The following is a 21,927-nucleotide window of genomic DNA, read 5'->3' on the forward strand; positions in this document are numbered from 1 at the left end:
AGTTATAGCGTCTACAAAACTATGGTATAGCAATTTACGCCTTTTTTTGCTATACAGCGCTGCGCTAGTTTAACGGACAATTGCGAAGTCATGCAATACGGTACATAAATGAAATTTACATCCTTTTTTTCCCACAAATTGAGCTTTCTTTCGGTGGTATTTGATCGCCTGTGCGTTTATTTTTTGCGCAATAAAAAAAAAAAAAAAACCTGACAATTTTGAGAAAAAAAAAACAAAAATGTAAAAATAAAAATTTAGTCATAAATTTCTACCAAAATGTATTCTGCGACATGTCTTTGCTTAAAAAAAAATCCCAATATGTGTAAATTAATTGGTTTATGTTAAAGTTTATTTTATTATACTAATAATGGCGGCAATCAGCGACTTATGGCGGGACTACGGTGGACACTTTGACACTGGGGGGAACTGACTTGGGGTCACTGACATCCCCAGTGACACCAATACAGTGATCAGTGCAAAAAAAAAAACACTGACACTGTACTAATGGCACTGGGCAGGAAGGGGTTAACTTTTATTAGGTAATGAAAGGGTTAACTGTGTGAGTTGAGTGTTTTACTAGGGGGCGGGGGGGGTGTACTTCACAGGATCATGCTGATCCCGAGAGATCAAGTCTTCTCTCAGGTTCAGAGTGCTCTGAACTGACAGATAGGAGGTGCAGTGTAAACAATGCAGCCCTGCTATCTGTCAGTGATTACTTGTAATCGCCGGCACCTGGAGGGAAATGACCGGGAGCCGGTGACAGACACCCACTGCCACGATCGGCAGGATGGGTAGGGCGGGCGCGCGCCCCCTACCTGTTTTGCACAGCAACGTTAAAAGACGGCGCTGTGCACAGGTGCCGCCCTGCCGCAGTAAAAACACTGCGGAGGGTCGGCAAGCAGTTAAAGTGTATAAACTGGAACTGATCTGAGGCCTGAGGAAACATGAATTGGGCTTGATTTGGGGGGTAAAAGTGCAGGATTTGGGGTGATCGGAGGTGTGAAGGTGCAGGAATTTGACTAATCTGAAGTACTGTATGAAGATGCAGGATTTGGGGCTGATCTGAGTTGTGAAAGTGCAAGAATTGCGGTGATCTAAGGGGTAAAGGTGCAGGAAAGAGGGCTGATTTAGGGTCTGAAGGTGCAAAAATTGGGTTTTATTTGAGAGACTTTTATTAGGGTGACCAGCATCACCTCACACATAATTTTCAACTGTGTATTTCGCAGACGTCCTCGGCTGACATTCATTTCAACCTTAACATAGTTGCCTCACAGCAAATGTCTTCTGCACATGTGTTCTGGAAAAGCGGTAAGTTAACATTTACCATCCTTAATAGCTCAATGTTTTCTTACTATTATTTAAATAGTTTACAGCATTTACTGTATAAAAATTCCTTTTCGTGATTGAATGTGTAAAGTTAACATTTCTTATATAACTGGCACTGTCCATTTCTTCGAAAACATTTTTCGGCACACCATGCTCAAAGGTTGCCTACCCCTGCCTTAGAGGCAGGAAGGAGTTTTATTTGCAAAATGCATCAAAGCAACAAAGGCAATATTCTAAACCACCTTCCACATCACCACATTGATTTTATGAGAATAGATACAATTTGTGTACTACTGTATATTGACTGAAGATATTCTAGTTGGGGGTCATAGGAAAATCAACCCATCTGATACCACTACAATTTGTTATAAAGCTTTACGTGTTTTTTTTTTTCTAATACTCAATCTGAATTCAGAAAAATTGTATATGGTCACGTATTTACTTTTTATTTTAAGAAAGAGGATGTACAAGCACAGTTGGGAATGGTGTTGTCAAGCTATGTTGTCTCTGTAAGGGCCTGTTCACACCAGTGGAGTCCGTCCTGGTGCTTTTCAGTTCCAGAAAAAAAAAAAAAATTTAAAATGTACAATATGCTTTTTTTCTGCACAGAACTGTACTGGAACGCAGTTAAAAGCATCAAACATGCATCAAAAAAGCACCGGACCCCAGCAAAGGGAAAAAAAACAGGAAAAAGGAAGCAAAGAAAAAGCATTATCTTCATTAAATAAAAATTTTGCAATTGAAAATACCCAAAAGAAAGGGAGGAAAAAAGCATCTGGAACGCATTTGGAAATGCATTAAAAAACCATTAAAAAAATGCACTGGAATACATCGAAGAAGTGTTAAAGCGAGCGCAGAAACCCATCCAGAACGGATCTGGAGGATAAGCTTATACAACAATATAAAGGAGAAACAACCAAAAATACAAAATCACAGAAAGTGGCAGAAAAGATGGGGGTTGGGGGTATTAGCCAAACATGTCCAAAAAAATACATAGCAGAAAATCTGAGGATACATGTACTACCACTGTATCACACGATCAGTGCAGCTCTGGTCTTTTCAGTTCTAGCTAACCAGCCCAAATAATAGACTATGCTTCATAATTGTTTGAGTGTGGGTTAGCTCCTCCAGCTACCCTATTGATTTCTCCAAGCTAGACCTTAAAGTGGTTGTAAACCTGAAAAATAAAAAGTAAACTAAAAACAGTTTACTTGGTACAGTTAAGCATCAGAAGCCATCTGTCCCTAGTCTTGCAAAGAAAAGTGAATCCAGCATTGTTAAATCCTTTCCGCTTTCTTGCAGCGTTAAAAAGCGACATGCGACAAAAAATGGTGTCACCACAACCCCCTCCTGTGACTGACAGAATACCTAATTCTCTCACACACAAACATGAGAGAAGGGGCCGTATGCCCAGCATTTCAGCAACAGATCGCTCCCCCTACCTCCTCTGGCTGACCACGATTGGCTGCTGCGCACCTCAGCATTATTGGCCATGCTGAAGTCAGGTGGTGCCTTCCACGAGTTCCGATTGGTCGGTACATGTGAAGGGGCGCGGCCAGCCACCAAGGGTTCACACTGTCCCGCTGTCAGGCAGGAAGAAGTGTAGAGATGGGAGGAGTGTTCAGTGAGGTCACGACTACGCCTCCCAAGCTCAGGCATGCAGACACGCCTTCCTTGGCTGAAGCGGTTTCGAGGGTTTAACGCCGCAAATTGGCATCTAGATATTTAGCAGTCCTAAAAATGTCTAAAAATAGAGAGCAACTGAGCATGTGCAGAACAGGGTGAGAGTATTATTGGATTTTAAACAGTATAGATGCTTATTTGTAAGGTTTTTACATAGCTATACCAGCAAAAGCCTGAAGTGATCTAGCAGGATTTAAAGTGATACTAAAGTTTATGTTTTCTTTTACAAACATGTCATATGCACCTACTCTGTGCAGCAGTTTTGCACAGAGCAGCCTGGATCCTCCTCTTCTCAGGTCCGCTGGCACTCCTGGCCACTCTCCAACTTGCTATGGAGGCACCAGAGTCAGAGCGATCCTGAAACACAGCTTTGGGTGTCTATTCACACACAGGGCTCGGCCCCGCCCCCCCCCCCCCCCCTCTCCTGATTGGCTCACTGGCTGTGATTCACTACTGAATGGCTGAGTCTCCAGAGAACCGAGGCTCCCATGGACATTACTGGATCGAGATGAGGCTCAGGTAAGTGTTATGGGGGCTAGTACACACAGAAGGCTTTTTCCTTCATGCATACAATGCAGGAAGGTAAAAAACCTTGAGCTTTTAGAACCACTTTAATTTTCTGACTAAAGTTCCACTTTAATGACGTGAAATAATTGACAGTATCCTCAAAGTCTAATGTATGGGTGCGCCTTTGATTTTGTATATATTGCAAAGGTTTAAGGTCAGATCTGCCAAGCAGGTCTTGCTATTTTAACTTCGAAGAATGAGACCATATGAGAAACAATTGATCATTTTTAACCAGTAGAAAAAAAAAAATCAATACCCATCAAGGCCATGAGCACTGGGTTATAAAGTGATGCATATTTACGATGGAGAGATTCCCAAATCTTTCAAGTAAACAAGGTCACTGGAGAGGCTGAGGGAGAGAGAAATAACTTCTAGGGTAGAATCCAAATGATTTGCTCAAGTGATACCTTCAAGTTTGTTCTTCATCTACCTTGAAAAACACAATTGAGTACTGTCCATGATACTTATTAACATTCTAAAACTGCTAAAACGTTGTGTATTAGTACCATTTTTACCTTTAAGAGTGGGGTACACCGTGGAAGCTTATCCGGAAAATTACTGAAGAAAGAAGAAAAGTATTATGGACAATACTCTATGGTTTTGTTTTTTTTTACCTACCCAGCTTTTTGTTTTTTGCAAGGCACTACAGTATAAATCCATTCTGCCATTTTTTTCATTACTGCTGCCACATTCTAGGTCATAAAATCCGAAACTGCTAGTCTTCCAGACATTATTAAGTGCCTAAGAATTTTGTAAGTCAGGCCCTTTTACATTGTCAAATTAATTTGGAGACCAAATCACCATTCTAAACCCGATCCACCTATGTTACAGCCTTTTGCATCCTTTTTGTACTCCTTTATATTGACAGTTTCTCTTCTGTTTTACGAATGCTGTCAAACTCTCTGTAAAAGAATTTGGAGACCAATTCTGCAGATACTATAGCCAACAAAAACTGACCGCGTAACGATGCATTAGGATCAAATCTAAATTGAATAGGATTGTAATTATATTAAAAATAATGGAAGTCTGTAGACACAGAAGTGAGTGTGGAAATCCAATTGTTACGCACTCAGGACAGTAATATTTGAAAAGTATGTCTAATATTGGTGAATTCTCCATAATGTTTGAGTTCATGGAGAATGTATCTGTGAAGCGTGCCACCAAATGCAAAAAAGGTAACAGAAGCAAAACTCCACCACTTAAGGGAAGATGTAATTTATGTCCATTATTACCAGAAAACTAGTTAGGGTTGTGACTGCAAATCAAGCCAGATTTGACCCCAATACGTTATAAAGCCATACAATTGTACATTTTACTTTATATTTATCTACAGGCAAAACTTTTCATTTTGGATAGAGTAAAAAAAAAAAAAAAAAAGGGAGGGTTTTAACCCCTGTGATTTCATTTTTTGCCATCTGTAGATTTAACTTCACTTCCAGTCCCATAGCCAAAACAGGAAGTGGGGGATAATCCCCGCAAATTAAAGGAATTCCTTGGGGACCCCCAGGTCACTGGAGTTAGAGTCCCCATTGGAAAATTTCCACTCTTACTTTTCTAGGGACAACACAAAATTTGATAATGTAAACAGGACAAATCGAAAGGGGGGACTCTACCTAACGGGGGGCACAGATGGCAATAAAAACCTGACAGGTGTTCTAATCCATCTCCACTATGCAAAAAAAAAAAAAAAGTTTTGCCTTTAGTTAAACTTTCAGCTCTTCATCATATTTACAACAGGTATACTGCTGTGTGTGTAGGATGAAGCAACAAACCAGCTATGATTTCTGCGGTGACCAGCAGCCATTGGGAGCTACAGTAGTCTTAATTAAAAGTAACTTGTGATTACAAAAAAAAAGCAAAAAAAACGGACTTTAAAATTTCTTTAAAAGAAACACGCATTCCTTTCTGTAACTGTGTTTTTTGAAGTACTTCTACTGCTCGTTCAAAATATCTGAATACTGTAGTGTTCAACAACTGGGCACAGGTCCACTTTAAAGCCAAGCAGGTTAAAAAGCAAATGCTTAAACCGACCCTGTAATGTAAATGATATCTGTTAAAACTAAACTTGTGAGTGCACACTGTTCTGAACAGTTCTAAACATGAATGAAAAAAACAGCCCACTATAGTGGAGCTACACGAGTACATACATATATACACATGTACACACACACACACACACACACACATATAATATTTTCGTCCCACTGAGATGGAGAAATGGCTTCTCTCTACAGAGAGTTACAATCCCTCGAGGCTTTCAAGCTGAAGACAATCCTATTTTCTGCTCTATGCCCCAACACTCCCCATCAAAACATGTAACGAGTCCAAGTTTAAATCTTCCAAATGGCTCCAGGTAGAACAAGCGGCAACTAAAGCAAACTGATTATGTAACAAAAGCAACAGAATTACTGAAGACTGCTTTTATTGAATCAAAAACCTGCTGCCAAAGCATAAAGGGAACCTGTTACAAAGCCTGAGTGATGTCTTAAAGTAGTAGTAAATTTAAAAAATAAATAAATGTTTCCCTGCATGCGAATGCCATAAAGTGCCAGTATGCACCATAGACTAGAAGATTTGCCTTAGAAATGGAGCCCTACAGAGGATCACTGTCACTGCTGCAAACAAGTCCATCTTCGTCTGGTTCCATCTAGGTTTGTACCCACCAGCCGTTTGAATGGCTGGGCCACAATGGCATCACTCCTGTGTATGCGCACAGGAGCCACAATAGCAAAACGGTGCTCTAAGCATCCATAGCACACTCAATGTGCACCAATTACGTCATCAGCTTAAGCCAATGCCAGTGAACACTACATTGTGCAAGATCAAGCTGTTTCTAAGGCACCTACAAGGAAGTATTTTTATTAGTGAAGCACCAAAATATCGCCAAAAATTATTAGGCAAAAATAGGGTTATCAGCGTTTTGCGAATAGGAAAAAAAACAAAACAAAAAAACCCGCCTATAATAGCTTTTAAGATTAGCTTACCTCACACATTATGGCCAGTGTCATGCTGTAATGTGCAGCCTCCACAGACACTGTTCTGTCTCTGCGGCCATTACTCTGCTTGTTCTTTTTATTGTGCAGCATGTTCAAGTTTTTATACATATATTTTTTTTTAATTTAATCTAATCCCAACCCCTAACCCAAACAATTAAGCCCCAGTCGCACTTTGCATGTCATGCGACTTGCAAATTGTATGCACAGTCACACCCTATTGTCTGCAGTTACAGCTTTCAAATCGGTGCGGTTCTGACTCGATTGGAGCTGCACCAATTTCAAAAGTAGCACATGCACTACTTTTGGTGCGATTTGAAAATACATCTGTGTCAGATGTCTTTCAAATCGCACCTGAAATCGGTATGTCCCCAGACTTTGAAATTGTGCGTCTTCACTGCAAGTCGCACAATTTCTAAAATCGGGCTTGATGTGACCGGGGTGTTAACCATAACATGTGATATTTGACACAGTGGCAGCCCATTGATTGTAATGGAACCCCTACAAATCAATGCAACTTAAAAATCGTGGCAAGTTTGAAGAGGTGTATGTGCCTTTAATGCAAATCGAGTGCCAGGGAGCAGAAAATCGCATCAATGACGCACTCAGTACTTTGCTATTGGCCAGAAAAAAAAGGGCAAAATGTAGAAAAAAATGCATGTTCAAAAATGCAACATGCACTACATAACATGCTGGAAAAAACATCAATTGCAACACACATCGGTGTTAATTTAGCCTCATGGTTAGCATGCATCACGGTGGAAGAGAAGAAAAGACCTCACTGCACAGTAGGTTACACTCAAATCCAATCCAAACCCAATCACTGCAAGCAAAACTCTGAGGCAATAGGAAAAAAGTGCAGTGCAGTGCAAGCTTCAAAGTAAGCCATTACCAAGTATGTAATCTGCCATTACTTGCCATCATAGCAGCTTTATGATTCACTGGTTCAGTTATTTGAGTCACAACAGCTAGAACTTGTACACAGAACAAGTGCTGTGAATTAATTTGCTGCATAATTCCAGATCATTGACTGCAGCCGGGAAATACACCCGAGATTTACACCCTCAATAGTCAGACATCCGGGCAAGTGGAATTTTGAAGATCAGCAAAGCCAGGCAAACAACCACTGCTTTAGATCTAGAATAGATTGCTATCAAGATCCTGGCCAATCAAACTGGACAAGGTCTACATCTGCATTGACCAGCCTGACTTTGTGCTTCTTAATGGCAAAAGGTTTTGAATACTGAATACAATTGGACCATATTGCCCAATCACAGCACTCACACAGTTGCATTCTTTGAGAGAAGCCATATTTTGGGTTTTGGGTCACCCTGTACTACAAATGAAGCACTGTGATTTTAGGTATTCCGGTAGATTGGACTGCAATCTGCAAAATAAACAATTAGCTCTGTTTAAGAACTAGACAAGACTGCCTGCTCACAAGTTCCCAGCTGTAAATCTTTCCAAACACCCCACACAGTAAGTGAAGATGGGAATTGTTTTCCCTGCAGGCTATGTGACCAATGCCGTACAGAGAATATGATCAAGCGAAGACTCTAGGCCTAGGACGTACTGCAAGTTACAAGTCACCAATTCAACAAATGCAGTTTTGCCATTGAATCCAAGTCTACATCATGAAAGAACCACAAGGTGGGTCACTGAATAGTTCCAAAAAATCCTACCTACCTGGCTGTTATTCTAACCATCAAGCTTTGTTGTCTAGTCCTTGACCTAGAACATATATTCAGATCAGGAAGGTCAGTCAGTTCTTCAAAGAACTGGAGACAGTATGGCAGCTAGGCAACCAGCAGGAAAGGTCAACAATGGCAGCTGCCATGTTTGTTTCATACATTTCCTTTAATGCCAGACCACTAAATTCACCCAGAGATCAGTCAGTAACAGTTATCTGCTGTATACCAGCAGTTAAAGCTGGCTAAATTACTGTCTAGTACAGGGGTGACAAACTCAATTGCATTGAAGGTCACATCGGCATTATTGAAAATGTACGCCTACGTTGATTTCCCCTAGAGGTAGACCAACAGTGCTCCAAAAGTTCACAATGCCTTTCTGGCACTTTTAACAGCACAGGAGTATAAGGTGAATAGCCGGCAACTCCTTCTCCCGATAAAAGTACTTTATTCATAAAGGGTACAGCGTGCAAGTTACAGCAGCTTACGCATATCAGTAAAAAACTATGGCTATGAACAAGGGTTTTTACTGAAATGTGTAAGCTGCGCTAACTTGTACTTTATTCATAAGAGGTACAGTGTGCAAGTTAGCGCAGCTTACACATTTCAGTAAAAACCCTTGTTCATAGCCATAGTTTTTTACTGATATGCGTAAGCTGCTGTAACTTGCACGCTGTACCCTTTATGAATAAAGTACTTTTATCGGGAGAACGAGTTGCCGGCTCTTCACATAATACTCCTACACATCAGCATTATAGTTGCCCTCAAAATGGCCAGATGCATCTGTAAGACTACAGTACTGTGCTAAAGTTTTAGGCAGGTGAGAAAAAATGCTGTAAATTAAGAATGCTTTCAGAAGTAGAAGTGTTAAATAGTTTTAATTTTATCAATTAACAAAATGGAAAGTAAATGGATAACAGAGAAATCCACCCTTTGCCTTCAGCATCAATTATCCTAGGTACACTTGCACACAGTTTTTGAAGGAACTCGGCAGGTAGGTTGTGCCAAACATCTTAGAGAACTAACCACAGATCTTCAGTGGATGTAGGCTGCCTCAAATCTTTCATGTAATCCAAGACAGACGCAATGTTGAGACCAGAGGTCTGTGTGGGCCAAACTATCACTTCCAGGACTCCTACTTCTTTACACTGAATTTAGTTCTTTGACTGTATGTTTGGGGTTGTTGCGCTGCTGCAGTGTATATTTGGGACCAATTACACCACCTATTTCAGATTTTGACTCCATAGTCTAGAGACCCTGCTACCATTCTTCTGCATCCAAGTTCCTATATTTTCATGCATAGGACATGGAAACAAGGCCAAGCCACTCAGTTAAGCACAAAAACATAGGAACTGGGGTGCAGAAAAATAGCAGCATGTGCTCTGGACTGATGAGTCAAAATTTGAATATTTGTCTATATCAGGAGGCAGTTTGTTTGTGAAGGGCTGGAGAGCGGTACAAGGATCTGCAATCAACAGTGAAGCATGGTGGTGGTTTCTTGCAAGTTTGAGTCTGCATTTCTGCAAATGGAGTTGGAGACTTTTTAAGAACTATCCTCAGTGTAAAGAAGAACAAGGAGTCTTGAAAGGATGGTTTGACCCCCCCCCCCCAGAGCCCCAATCTCAACATTATCAAGTCTGTCTGGGATTACATGGAGACAGGAGGGTTTGAGGTAGCCTAAACCCACCGAACATCTGTGGTTAGGTCTCCAGGGTTGCTTGCAACAACCTACCTCCAGGATTACTTCAAAGATTGTGTGCAAGTGTACCTAGAAGAACTGATGCCATTTTCCAGGCACAGAGTGGACACATCAAATATGGTTTTGAATTTCCCCTCTGTTTACTTTCTGTTTTGTTAATTGCTAAAAATAAACTATTAACACTTCTACTTCTGAAAGTATTTACATCGTTTTTTCACACCTGCATAAGACTTTTGCACAGTACTGTATATGAATATCTACTCTATCATATTAACCACTTGCCATTTAACAATAGGCTGAGTGGACGTCATATGATGTCCTTCTGGGCCATGCTGTGGCGCGATCTGTCACCAGTTGTGACTCCCGCTGCTGGTACCATGTAATTGCTGTGACCAATCACAGCAGATCACAAGGCAATTGTAAAACAATGAATGGCTTTGATTCATGCCAGTCATTGCATACAATTATATTGCAAGCTGTGATTGGTCACAAAGATCACATGGTACAGGCCATGCCAATTACAGCCCATCTGTACCATGTAATTAGCTGTGGCCAGTCACAGGTAATTACAATACATAGTGAATGAATCAATTTCATTTCAGTAAAATGGTTGCTTATACCAGTGAAATTAACTGGTATTAGCAATCAGTGTAAAAAAAAAAAAAAAATCCTGAGCTCTTCCCCAGAATAGTACAATGCTACTATGGTAACACTGTATTGCTCTGGTAAAATGATGTTAAAAAAAAAGAAGTTAAAGTAAATTTTTTTTTCAAATACATACTGTCACCAGTCGGTTTCCCTGATCACCACCACACCAGTTACCGGTATATATTTATATTTTTTCACAATTGTTTTTTCTTCTTTTTACACACAGTCACTAGTGCAGTACAGCACCAGCACATATATTTTTTTAATTTCCTAAATTTTTCCTCTCTGCTGCTGACTGCAGTAACAAAGGGGGGTTGGGGTAGATGAGGGGGGTGATGCCTCAAGCTGCAAGAGGAAAAGTGCAAGGGCCACATGAAAATGGCCTGCCCAGACAGATTCTGACTGCAGGCCTTGCGTTTGACACATGTGGTCTAGTACTACTTTGAAGGGTAAAAGGATTCTGCGTGGCTGCAATCTGCTCACATATTTGATCTTGCAACAAAAGAGGTTTGCTGTTAAATGAGGCAGCTAAGATTAAATAAAGCAAACGTTCTTATAACAAATGCCGCTTGCCATTTTTGGAAGCCCCCTCCTAAAGAGAAACATCACCCTTATCATAAAAATTATAATCAAAAGCATCTTTAAGTAAGGTTTAGTAATGGCAATCTACAAACTGATAATTCTAGATAACTGATGGCTCTTTACTCCATTTCATACCTAAAGCTGGGTACATATACATCGAAAAATCAGCCAGTACAACAGGGACCAGCTATACTCTGATCTGAGTATAGCCCTCCCAGTTCGACAGAAGCTCATTGATAGATCAGCTGGTGTCAAATGGTCCTGCTGGAAAACCACCTTTTGATAATCTGATGCAGCGTTGATCGGTGTATTCTGACAATGGAGAAAAAAAAAAAAAAAAAAAAACACAAACAAGAACTACCTAGCTTTACAGATTACATAATATATAACACTATCCTCACAGAAAAAAAAAACAACAATCTCTAAAGCGTAGTTTAGACAGTATGGAAATTGTAATGTACAGTATATAGTGATGAGTGCCAAGCATACAATACAGCACAGTATAAAAAGAGGAGCACTGGGGAATATATGATGTGTAGCAGTACACAAAACAGGGCTATGTAGAATAGAATGTATAATACAGTATTAAAAAAAAAAAAAAAGCCTAGCATTGGGGAGTATATAAATGTACAACAGTATAGAGAACAGGGCTATGTAGAATAGAATGTATAGTACAGTATAAAACAAGACTAGCATTGAGGAGTATATAAATGTACAACAGTATACAGAACAGGGCTACGTAGAATATAACATATAGCACAGTTTATAAATAAATGCCTTCCTGCTAGCATAACTTGTCACCTTTACCATGCGTGGCTAAAACAGTGTTACTTATGACAGATTAAAATTGCCGCATTTGTGAGCTTGCTACATTTACCTAATAACTAATCTAATTGTGATTCATTAGCTCAGCTGAAGCAGAAAAGATGCAATTATTTCAAGTTGGAATCATGTTATGGTATCCTTCAAATATAAAGTGATACTAAACGTAAACTTTTTTTTTGCCTTCACGCATTGCTTGCATTAAGGTTTAAAAAAACAAACAAAAAAACAAAAAACTTTTTTGGTTTCCTTGTGTGTAGGGGAAGAGAGGGGAGAAGACATCAGAGTTCTTCTGCACGAATGCATCTCTTCCTATTCACACAGGGACTCTAACAGCAGCAGGAGACATTGGTTCTTCCTGCTGTCAATCAAAAACAAAAGTCCGGCTGTGTGTGTCTTCATAGACACACAGGTCAGAAGCAAGAAAGCAGCGTGTGCCTAGCAAACGTCTTGCTATGGGGACACACAGAGGAGGAGCCAGGACCACCGCCGGGGAACCCAAGAAGAGGAGGATCAGGGCCACTCTGTGCAATACCTTGCTATTTTAACCGCTTCCCAGACGCCCTATGGCAAAATACTGCTACAGGGCAGCAGGGCTGCACAAAATCACATATATACAAGTGATTTTGTATTTACGGATAAAGGGGTACACACGCACATGCCTTACCCTCACTGCCATCGGCAGCTACAGCAATCAATCACCGGGTCCCGGCCGGAGATTCCCCTCCAGCACTTGGCGATCACAGAGTATCACTGATGGGGGAGAGGTCTGTAATAAACAATACAGATCTCTCCCCTGTCAGTGATACTCTGTGATCACCAAGTGCGGGCGGGGAATCTCTGTGTGCAGAGCAATACAAAACAGCTTACCTCCCTAGTAAAAACACGCACAGCACACAGTTACCCTTTGATCGCCCCAGATGTTAACCCTTTCCTGCCCAGTGTCATTCGTACAGTGTCAGTGCTTTTTATTAGCACTGATCACTGTATTAGTGTCACTGGGGATGTCAGTGACAGTCAGTTTTCACCCTGTGTCAGAATGCCCGACATAGTCCCACTATAAGTCGCTGATCGCCCCCCCATTACTGGTATTAAAAAAATAAATTAAAAATTCCAGTATATACTGCCATTTGTAGACGCTATAACTTCCACATAAACCAGTTAATTTACACGTATTGGGATTATTTATTTAGCAAAGATGTAGCAGAATACATTTTGGCCTACATTTATGACAAAATCTGATTTTTAAAATCTTTTTACTGGATATGTTTTATAGCAAAAAGTCAAAAATAGTGGGTTTTTTTGCAAAATTGTCGGCCTGTTTTTGTTTACAGCGCAATAAAATAAAAAACCGCACAGGCGATCAAATACCAGCAAAAAAAATCTCCATTTGTGGGGGGGGGGGGGGAATTTCATTTGGGTGCAGCATTGCATGACCGCACAACTGTCAGTTAAAGTAACGCAGCACCATATCGGAAAATATGTCCTGGAATGGGGGAAATCCTCTGGAGGGCAAGTATACCTGCCATTAGTAACAGTTTGTTGTCACTTGTTTTGAGAGCGAGATCAAATAAGAAGTAGCAAATGGTTATGTATACAATATATCCTTCTGCACTTGACATTATGAAGCCAGAATTACTGGGATCATGCTTTGACCTTCAAGTCTTTGTTTGCACACCCAGTGCAGATTCTTGCCTAGGGGGATGGAATATAAGTATGCGGACAACCCTGAACTGCTCCTTTCACTGCTGCATTCAATGACCTGTCACCTTTTCTATGGCACCTGTGCACAAACCCTGCAAGACAGACATGGATACACCCCTATCATAGAACAGGAGGGACTGTCTGCATCAGCTATTGGTAGCTAACAACCCTTTATTAGTTTGGAAACTAGGGCTCCAAAAAAATGCTAGTAGAAATGTGCAGCTTAGCTGTATAGGCCTGCTTTCATGCTGTACTATATTACCTCTGCTGAAAATCAGTATACAGGTGAAACTCGAAAAATTAGAATATCGTGCAAAAGTTCATTTATTTCAGTAATGCAACTTAAAAGGTGAAACTAATATATGAGATAGACTCATTACATGCAAAGCAAGATAGTTCAAGCTGTGATTTGTCATAATTGTGATGATTATGGCTTATAGCTCATGAAAACCCCAAATCCACAATCTCAGAAAATTAGATTATTACATGCAATCAATAAAACAAGGATTGGACATGCAACAATATCGGACCTCTGAAAAGTATTAGCATGCATATGTACTCAGTACTTGGTTTGGGCCCCTTTTGCAGCAATTACAGCCTCAATGCGGCATGGCATGGAAGCCATCAGCCTGTGGCACTGCTGAGGTGTTATGGAAGACCAGGATGCTTCAATAGCAGCCTTCAGCTCTTCTGCATTGTTTGGTCTCATGTCCTTCATTTTTCTATTGGCAATGCCCCATAGATTCTCTATGGGGTTCAGGTCTGGCGAGTTTGCTGGCCAATCAAGCACAGTAATCACACGGTCATTGAACCAGGTTTTGGTGCTTTTGGCAGTGTGGGCAGGTGCCAAGTCCTGCTGGAAAATGAAGTCAGCATCCCCATAGAGCTCGTCTGCGGAAGGAAGCATGAAGTGCTCCAAAATCTCCTGGTAGACGGCTGCGTTGACCCTGGACTTAATGAAGCACAGTGGACCAACACCAGCAGATGACATGGCTCCCCAAATCAACACAGACTGTGGAAACTTCACACTGGACTTCAAGCATCTTGCAGTGTGTGCCTCTCCATTCTTCCTCCATACTCTGGGTCCTTGGTTTCCAAATAAGATGCAAAAGTTGCTCTCATGAGAAAAAGAGGACTTTGGACCACTGAGCAACAGACCAGGTCTGTTTTTCTTTAGCCCATGTAAGACGTTTCTGATGTTGTTTGTTGTTCAGGAGTGGCTTGACAAGAGGAATACGAAATTTTAAGCTCATGTCCAGGATCCGTCTGTGTGTGGTGGCTCTTGATGCACTGACTCCAGCCTCAGTCCACTCCTTGTGAAAGTCCCCAGCACTTTTGAATGGCCTTTTCCTGACAATCTCTCCAGGCTGCGGTCATCCCTGCTGCTTGCGCACCTTTTTTTTTCTACACTTTTCCCTTCCACATAACTTTCTATTAATGTGCTTTGATATAGCACTTTGGGAACATCCAGCTTCTCTTGCAATTACCTTTTGAGGCTTTCCCTCCTTATGGAGGGTGTCAATGATGGTTTTCTGCACAACTGTCAGGTCAGTCTTTCCCATGATTGAGATTCCTACTGAACCAGACTGAGAGACCATTTAAAGGCTCAGGAACCCTTTGCAGGTGTTATGGCTTAATTAGCTGATTAGAGTGGGACACTTTGAGCCTAGAATATTGCACCTTTTCACAATATTCTATTTTTCTGAGATTGTGGATTTGGGGTTTTCATGAGCTGTAAGCCATAATCATCACAATTATGACAAATCACAGCTTGAACTATCTTGCTTTGCATGTAATGAGTCTATCTCATATATTAGTTTCACCTTTTAAGGTGCATTACTGAAATAAACTTTTGCACGATATTCTAATTTTTTGAGTTTCACCTGTAAGTATGACTTCTCACAAGCTTAACCACTTGACCTCCAGAGGATTTACCCCCCTTCCTGACCAGGCCATTTTTTGCATTACAGTGCTGCCTTACTGTAACTGACAATTGCGTGGTCATGCAATGCTGCACCCAAATGAAATTTATGTCCTTTTTTTCCCCCAACGAACTGAGCTTTCTTTTGGTGGTATTTGATCGCCTGTGCAGTTTTATTTTTTTGCGTTTAAAATAAAGACCGACAATTTTGAGAAAAACTAAATTTTTGTCTGTTTGGTATTAAACCTGTCCAGTAAAAAAAATGTAAAAAAAATGTAATCATAAATTTAGGCCAAAATGTATTCGGCTACGTCTTTGCTAAAAATAAAAACCCAATATGTGTAAATTAATTTATTTACATGAAAGTTATAGCGTTTACAAATGACAGTACAGATACTGGATTTTATTTATTTTTTTACTAGTAATGGCGGCGATCAGCAACTTATAGCGGGATTTCAGCAGACATTCTGACACTGGGGGGGAAACTGACTTGATGTCAATGACATCACCAGTGATGCCAATACAGTGACCAGTGCTTAAAAAAAAAAAAAAAAGCACTGACCCTGTACTAATGGCACTGGGCAGGGAGGGGTTAACTTGAGAAGCAATCAAAAAGGTAAATGTGTGCAGGGAGTCCATGTCAGTGTGCTTCACTGTAAGCACACTGTTTTGGATGGCTGTGCACAGCCATCCAAAGCAGTGCCCGAGCTGACAGGGAGGAGAACTGTTAGTAAACAAAACAGTCCTCCTCCCCATCGGAGATCCTCGGTAATCATCAGGCGCCAGCGAGCAATCACCGGCCGGGACCTAGTGATTGAACATCTTCTGTTGACAACAGTCATAACTGGCATTTCTCCAGCTTTGGCGATATTTCCACTTACTTCAGGAATCTTCAAAAGCAAACAGATTGCAATGAATGGCTTAAATAGCCACAGCTGGACAATTCATAGGAGTAAGGTAGCCATACTTGAAAATTACAGTTTGCGTATAATGTTTTCAACCATATTTAAAGACCCATTTAAAGTGATAGTAAACTGTTCTTTAATAATTGTACCCACAGGTAAGGTAAGCTTATAACAAAGGCCATCTGTAGGTAAAATTAATCTCTCCTAGATGTGAACCATTTAGGAAATATTAGCCCTTTCTGATAGCTGGTGCATGCTCTCTGAAGTTACGGCATACCTGTGCTGTTCCTTCAGAGGACTGTGCCGTGGCCCAGAACTCATACGCATGCTTGGGGGTGACGTCATCGAGGCTTGGCCAGTCAGAGCTCGTGAACCTGGAAGGAAGACTGGGTGAAGATGGAAGCCCCGGGGAGCCGTGACAGCACTTTGCTGGAGGGCTTTGTTTCAAAGTAAGTTCTTCACAATTTGCTATTATGAAATGCATACAGTACTAGCACATTATGCCTTTATGTTGCGTGTGTGTGTGTGTGTGTGTGTGTATATATATATATATACACATACACACACACACACACACACACACACACACACACATGGTTTACTACCGCTTTAAAGCGCCTGTTAAACCTTAAATTGGATTGTTTTTTGCAACACTTTAAGCAATTCCAACTCAGGAATAAAAATATTAACCTAAAAAATGCTGATCAGACAGCTTTAACCAAAAGGCACACCATAAGCAACTCTGCTGGATAATTAACGTATCTAAAGCCAAAACAATTTTTTTTTCTTTAGTTTTTAATAGGAGTAGGGAAGAATTAAAAGCCCTGTTAAGTTTGTATTGCTGCGTGATTTCCCAATGGGTGAATTCACTCTCTCTATGCATTCTGGTGACAAATATAGGCAAGACAGAAAGTGTTGGGAAAACCAACATTTTACATTTGTTACCAGAACACGATGTGAAGGTAAATCCTTAAAGGGGACACCTGTTTTGCTGACAAATGTCCAAGATAAAATGTCCCGTATTTTGTAGACACTACCTCCCCCTTCCTGTGGCATCTCTGACTAAAGTGTAATCTCGCCAGAAGCATAGAAAGCAGATAATGAACTCACAGGGGTTTCAACTTCTTTACTCTACCCAAAACAAGTTTTGGCCGTACACACGCATTTAAGTGGAACGAAGATCGACAATATCTACTGCCTCTCTGACAGTGCAGCGCTGGTCCATGAGGCCCCTCGCCAGCATCATCTCCCTGACTTCTCCCTGGTGGCATGTGCACAAAGGTCAGTCATCCCGGCACCAAAGGAAATGTAAACTGAGCTACACATGCACCAGAAATGTAAACAAAGCTGCACCAGAAATGTAAACAAAGCTGCACAAGCACAGTTCAGTGTACATTCTACAAAGCACTGAGCAGAAGAGTATGTGTATTTTATTGCAGGACCGATCTTGCATGTCTCTTTTGAAATAAATAGCCTGTCTGCTTGTAAGCTTTTCAGATTTAAGTCAGAATATCCACGGACAAACGATAAGACATAATTAAGCACACTGATAATGGTTCCATTATTGGAGGATAATGGGGTGATGGAGTCCCCCAGTAATTTTTCATCTTCCAGTCTGCATTTCATGTTTCCAGCTCCACTGACTGCAATATCCAAGACAGAGTATCACATTCCAGTTACATTTTCCATATTAATCAAAATGATGCTAAAGGAGATCTCCTTCCCCAAAATACAGATTAAGGAAGAGAACCTTGATAGGTAGGGGCACAGCCAAATACTCCAAGAGGGGGTTGCAGGGTAAAAACCCATGCTTAAGTCCATGACGGCTATTTCACACCATAATGCACATAATTCTTTACAATGACCAGTGAAAGCAGCGGAAGAAATCAAGTATAACACGGTGACACAAATATACAATTAAATAATGTGCTATAGCAAATATATAAAAATCAATAACATTAAATCAGTAAAAGTCCAATTCATAAAAACACATAAAAACGTAAGATAAGTCCACCAAGAAAAAAAATTAACAAAAAATGTGATTGAATAAAAAGTCCTTCTGATCCACTAAAAGTCACGCAAGCAAAAAAGATTACTTGAATATGTGCATAAAACTTCACTCAAGTGTCACCAAGTGCTCCAGAGGAAAACCTCCCCCAATTCAGTGGCACTCCCCAGATATCGTGGTCCATCTAAACTTGATAGGCAATCGCACTTATGGTGAGTGTCAGACATTATAAGGATCCTCAATCACTTAGCCCATCGTCAATTAAAGACTGATTAGATGGCAGGACATCCTCCAAAGTATATACAGAGTCTGGGAAGAGCCCAACCCGACACGGCTCAGCCGGGGCCCGCAGATGACGTTAAGACAACACCTTGCTCTCCCCAACTCTTCCACCCTGGTGAAGATAGCAGCGCACATAATGATGTATACATGTGCAGTAATGTGCATTTGCATGTATTGTTATGCAGGTTCTGTTGCATTTATTTGCATTAAAGTGTTTTAAACGCACTTTCAGCAGCTGATTTAACCACTCACTGAATATGCAACTCCTTTATCTTTTAACCTAGTCTCTGCTCCTGTTCAAGCTAGTGCTGTGAACATTAATCCAGGTTTCAGTTAGGCTCCTTTTTTGTGCCCTATGAAGCCAGTCTTTTATATAGGCCTCAAGCAGTGTTTTTCTACTGTGCATCAATAGAAACATAGCCCTGTAGCTTAGGATGACAAAGCACTGCCCCGTCCTTATCCCACCTCTCTTCTAAAGTGATTGGCCGGAGACTGCACTGAACAATGTTAACTGTTTATTGTAAGGGTCAAAATTCAGGGAAGCAGCGCTGAGGGAGCAGGAGTCATCAGCACTGAAAGCTGTAAACTACATGTACTGTGAGAAGAATCTCAAATAGTTAACTGATAAATTATTTGTTTTATTGTGCTCAAAGTGCTTAAAGTAAAAAAAAACAAAAAAAAGAAAAAAAAAAAGCCTTGTTTCAATTGCCCTTGCAGTTACCTGCATTTATCTAGAACACGGGTGTCAAACTGGCGGCCCTTCAGCTGTTGCCAAATTACAAGTCCCATGAGGCATTGCAAGATTGACAGTTGCATTGCAAGATTGACAGTTACAAGCATGAGTCCCAAAGGCAGAGGCATGATGGGACTTGTAGTTTCGCAACAGCTGGAGGGATGCCAGTTTGACACCCCTGATCTAGAGCAAAAAGATGCATTGTGTGAGAGCCCTTAATGATAGTATAGGCCAGGTTCTGATTTCAACATTGTCCACAAATTACCAAAATTATCAGTAGGAGTGATCTGACCCTTTAACAGATGTGGTTGGAATGAGAGCACACACGTCAGACATTAACCAGCGTGTGGAATGTGTTAAACCATTGCTGAAATAAAAGGAGACAAATCTAAGCTGATAAAAAGGATTTGTATCTTGTCACTCCAATCAGGACACAGGATTACAGACAGCACACAGACATTACAGGATCACTCAATGCATGGAACCAGGTTTAAGCAACCTAATTCTAGAAACAAAACTGGAGCCGTGTAGTAAAGATAATAGGTTTGTTTGTAGCTACCAGTAAGTAAGGGCAACCGTAAATGCAATTCAACAAACCAGATCGTAAAATTATATCTGCAACAACATTTCACAGTATATGCTGAAGCTTTTCTGAACAAAACACCAGAGGACTTTCAAACTGTTCTATGTTGAATCTTTTAAAAAAAAAAGCACGTATAAAAGATCACGTATAAGCCTGTAGAACAGGACATTCAGACCTAGATCTGAAGCACTTTCCCTAAGGGGGAATCGAAAAACACAAATGTGCTGTCACTCTCATCTGACAGAAAACAAAATACTTCTACGTTTGCATGCTTTAAGTTTAAAGATGAAGCATAAAGAGCTTAAAAACAACAGAAAAATCCTTGGAATTGCAATAAAACAATGACAATTGCAACAATGCTGTACAAAGTGCTGTAAGCCACAGAAAGCAGATTTCATTGTATTTCTCTCGTAAGATCAGTGTATGATCTCTAATAAGGGGCTTTACGTTACGGCATTTTTCACTTACCAAAAAGGGCGTTTGATATATGCTGAATGGTTTAAAGGCCCAGTCCACCCACAAGTGACACTTCAGTTAGAGGTGTCACCTGCTGTCTTGTTACCCCTTTGGAACCTCATGGTTTATGAGTCTGCTCTCTTCAATTTCCCACAGAAACTAAATCTTCATTTGTTCCATTGTGATTCACGTGCAGTTCTGCGTGAGGCACCGCACCAAAAGCGGTGCACACAGTACTTTTGGAAACCCTTTACAACTGGATCACATGGTACTTCTGTACCATGTGATCTGGTGCAGGTAAACACTGCATTTGCGACCTGTGTTTGGGTGTCATTAACTTAATATTGATACCCACTGTAGTCACAACTGCGGTGTGGGGAAACAGGCACAGAACTCGGGTTTCCTGCACCGCGCTCTGGTGTAAACTGGTCCTAAAAAGGAGGAAAAAGGAACCCTTAGGGCTCGCTCACACTCGACTATTTCTAACTCTTGCCAAACACCCCTATAGCGTTTGAATGGCATTTGGGAAATGTTTTTAACACTCAAATGCTCCCCAAACGCCCTATGCGTGGTTTTGAGGTGGTTGATAGGCGTTTGCCAAGCATTACAACCGCACCACAAATGCCTATAATGGAGTTAAATGGTATGAAGAGCTCCACAACCGCCTCGCAACCACCTCACCACAAACCTGCCAGGCGTTTGCGGAGCAGCACCATAGACTTGAATGGGAGGCTTCAACTCCTCCTGACTCAACACGAGGTGTCAGTTTTGCCGTAACGCGAACGCTTCAGTGTGAACAGCAATGTGTGCTGCCATGTGCAGAATGTTCTTAGGCATTTGAGAAGCGTTAAAAACGCTTCCCTAACGCCTGCTGACAAAGCTAGTGTGAACTGAGCTTAAGACTCTGCAATTATGCAGACACTGCCACCAGAAAGCCTGAGAAAAGAAATCACATCAGTTAAATAAAGCATTTCTGATGGTGGACTGACCCCATCTGCAGCTATGATTTTGACCAAAACAAATCCTGAGACAATCCAACCTCTAAGAGCCTGATGAGGCCCATACACTGCCCAGATCAGCGTATTCCTGCAGCAGCTACAGCCAGGTGATCAGCCATGGACAGACCACCTGTACAGATCAATGACAGGGTGACACTGTCCACATGTGTTACTGGATGCAGAAAGCGTTCTAATCGCAGGTAACTACACCCTGTACGACTGCATGTAAACAGCTGCAGACAGTGTCAGCCTGTCATTGATCTGTACAGGCTCTATTGGCAGCTGATGGCTGCCTGACTGTACCAGTCGCAGAAACAGGCGACCTGGGC

At 41.1% G+C, this 21,927-nt stretch overlaps 1 protein-coding gene across 1 annotated transcript in view; it reads right to left on the reverse strand.

Moving 5' to 3' along the window:
- The window catches only part of MTUS1 (microtubule associated scaffold protein 1), a 289,384-nt gene that overhangs the window by 217,095 nt on the left and 50,362 nt on the right, over positions 1-21,927 (reverse strand). The window lies entirely within an intron of this gene.

Source organism: Staurois parvus, unplaced genomic scaffold (assembly GCF_062004578.1).
Source record: "Staurois parvus isolate SC_StPar_1 unplaced genomic scaffold, SC_StPar_1.0 ptg000080l, whole genome shotgun sequence".
Classification (NCBI taxonomy): Eukaryota; Metazoa; Chordata; class Amphibia; order Anura; family Ranidae; genus Staurois; species Staurois parvus.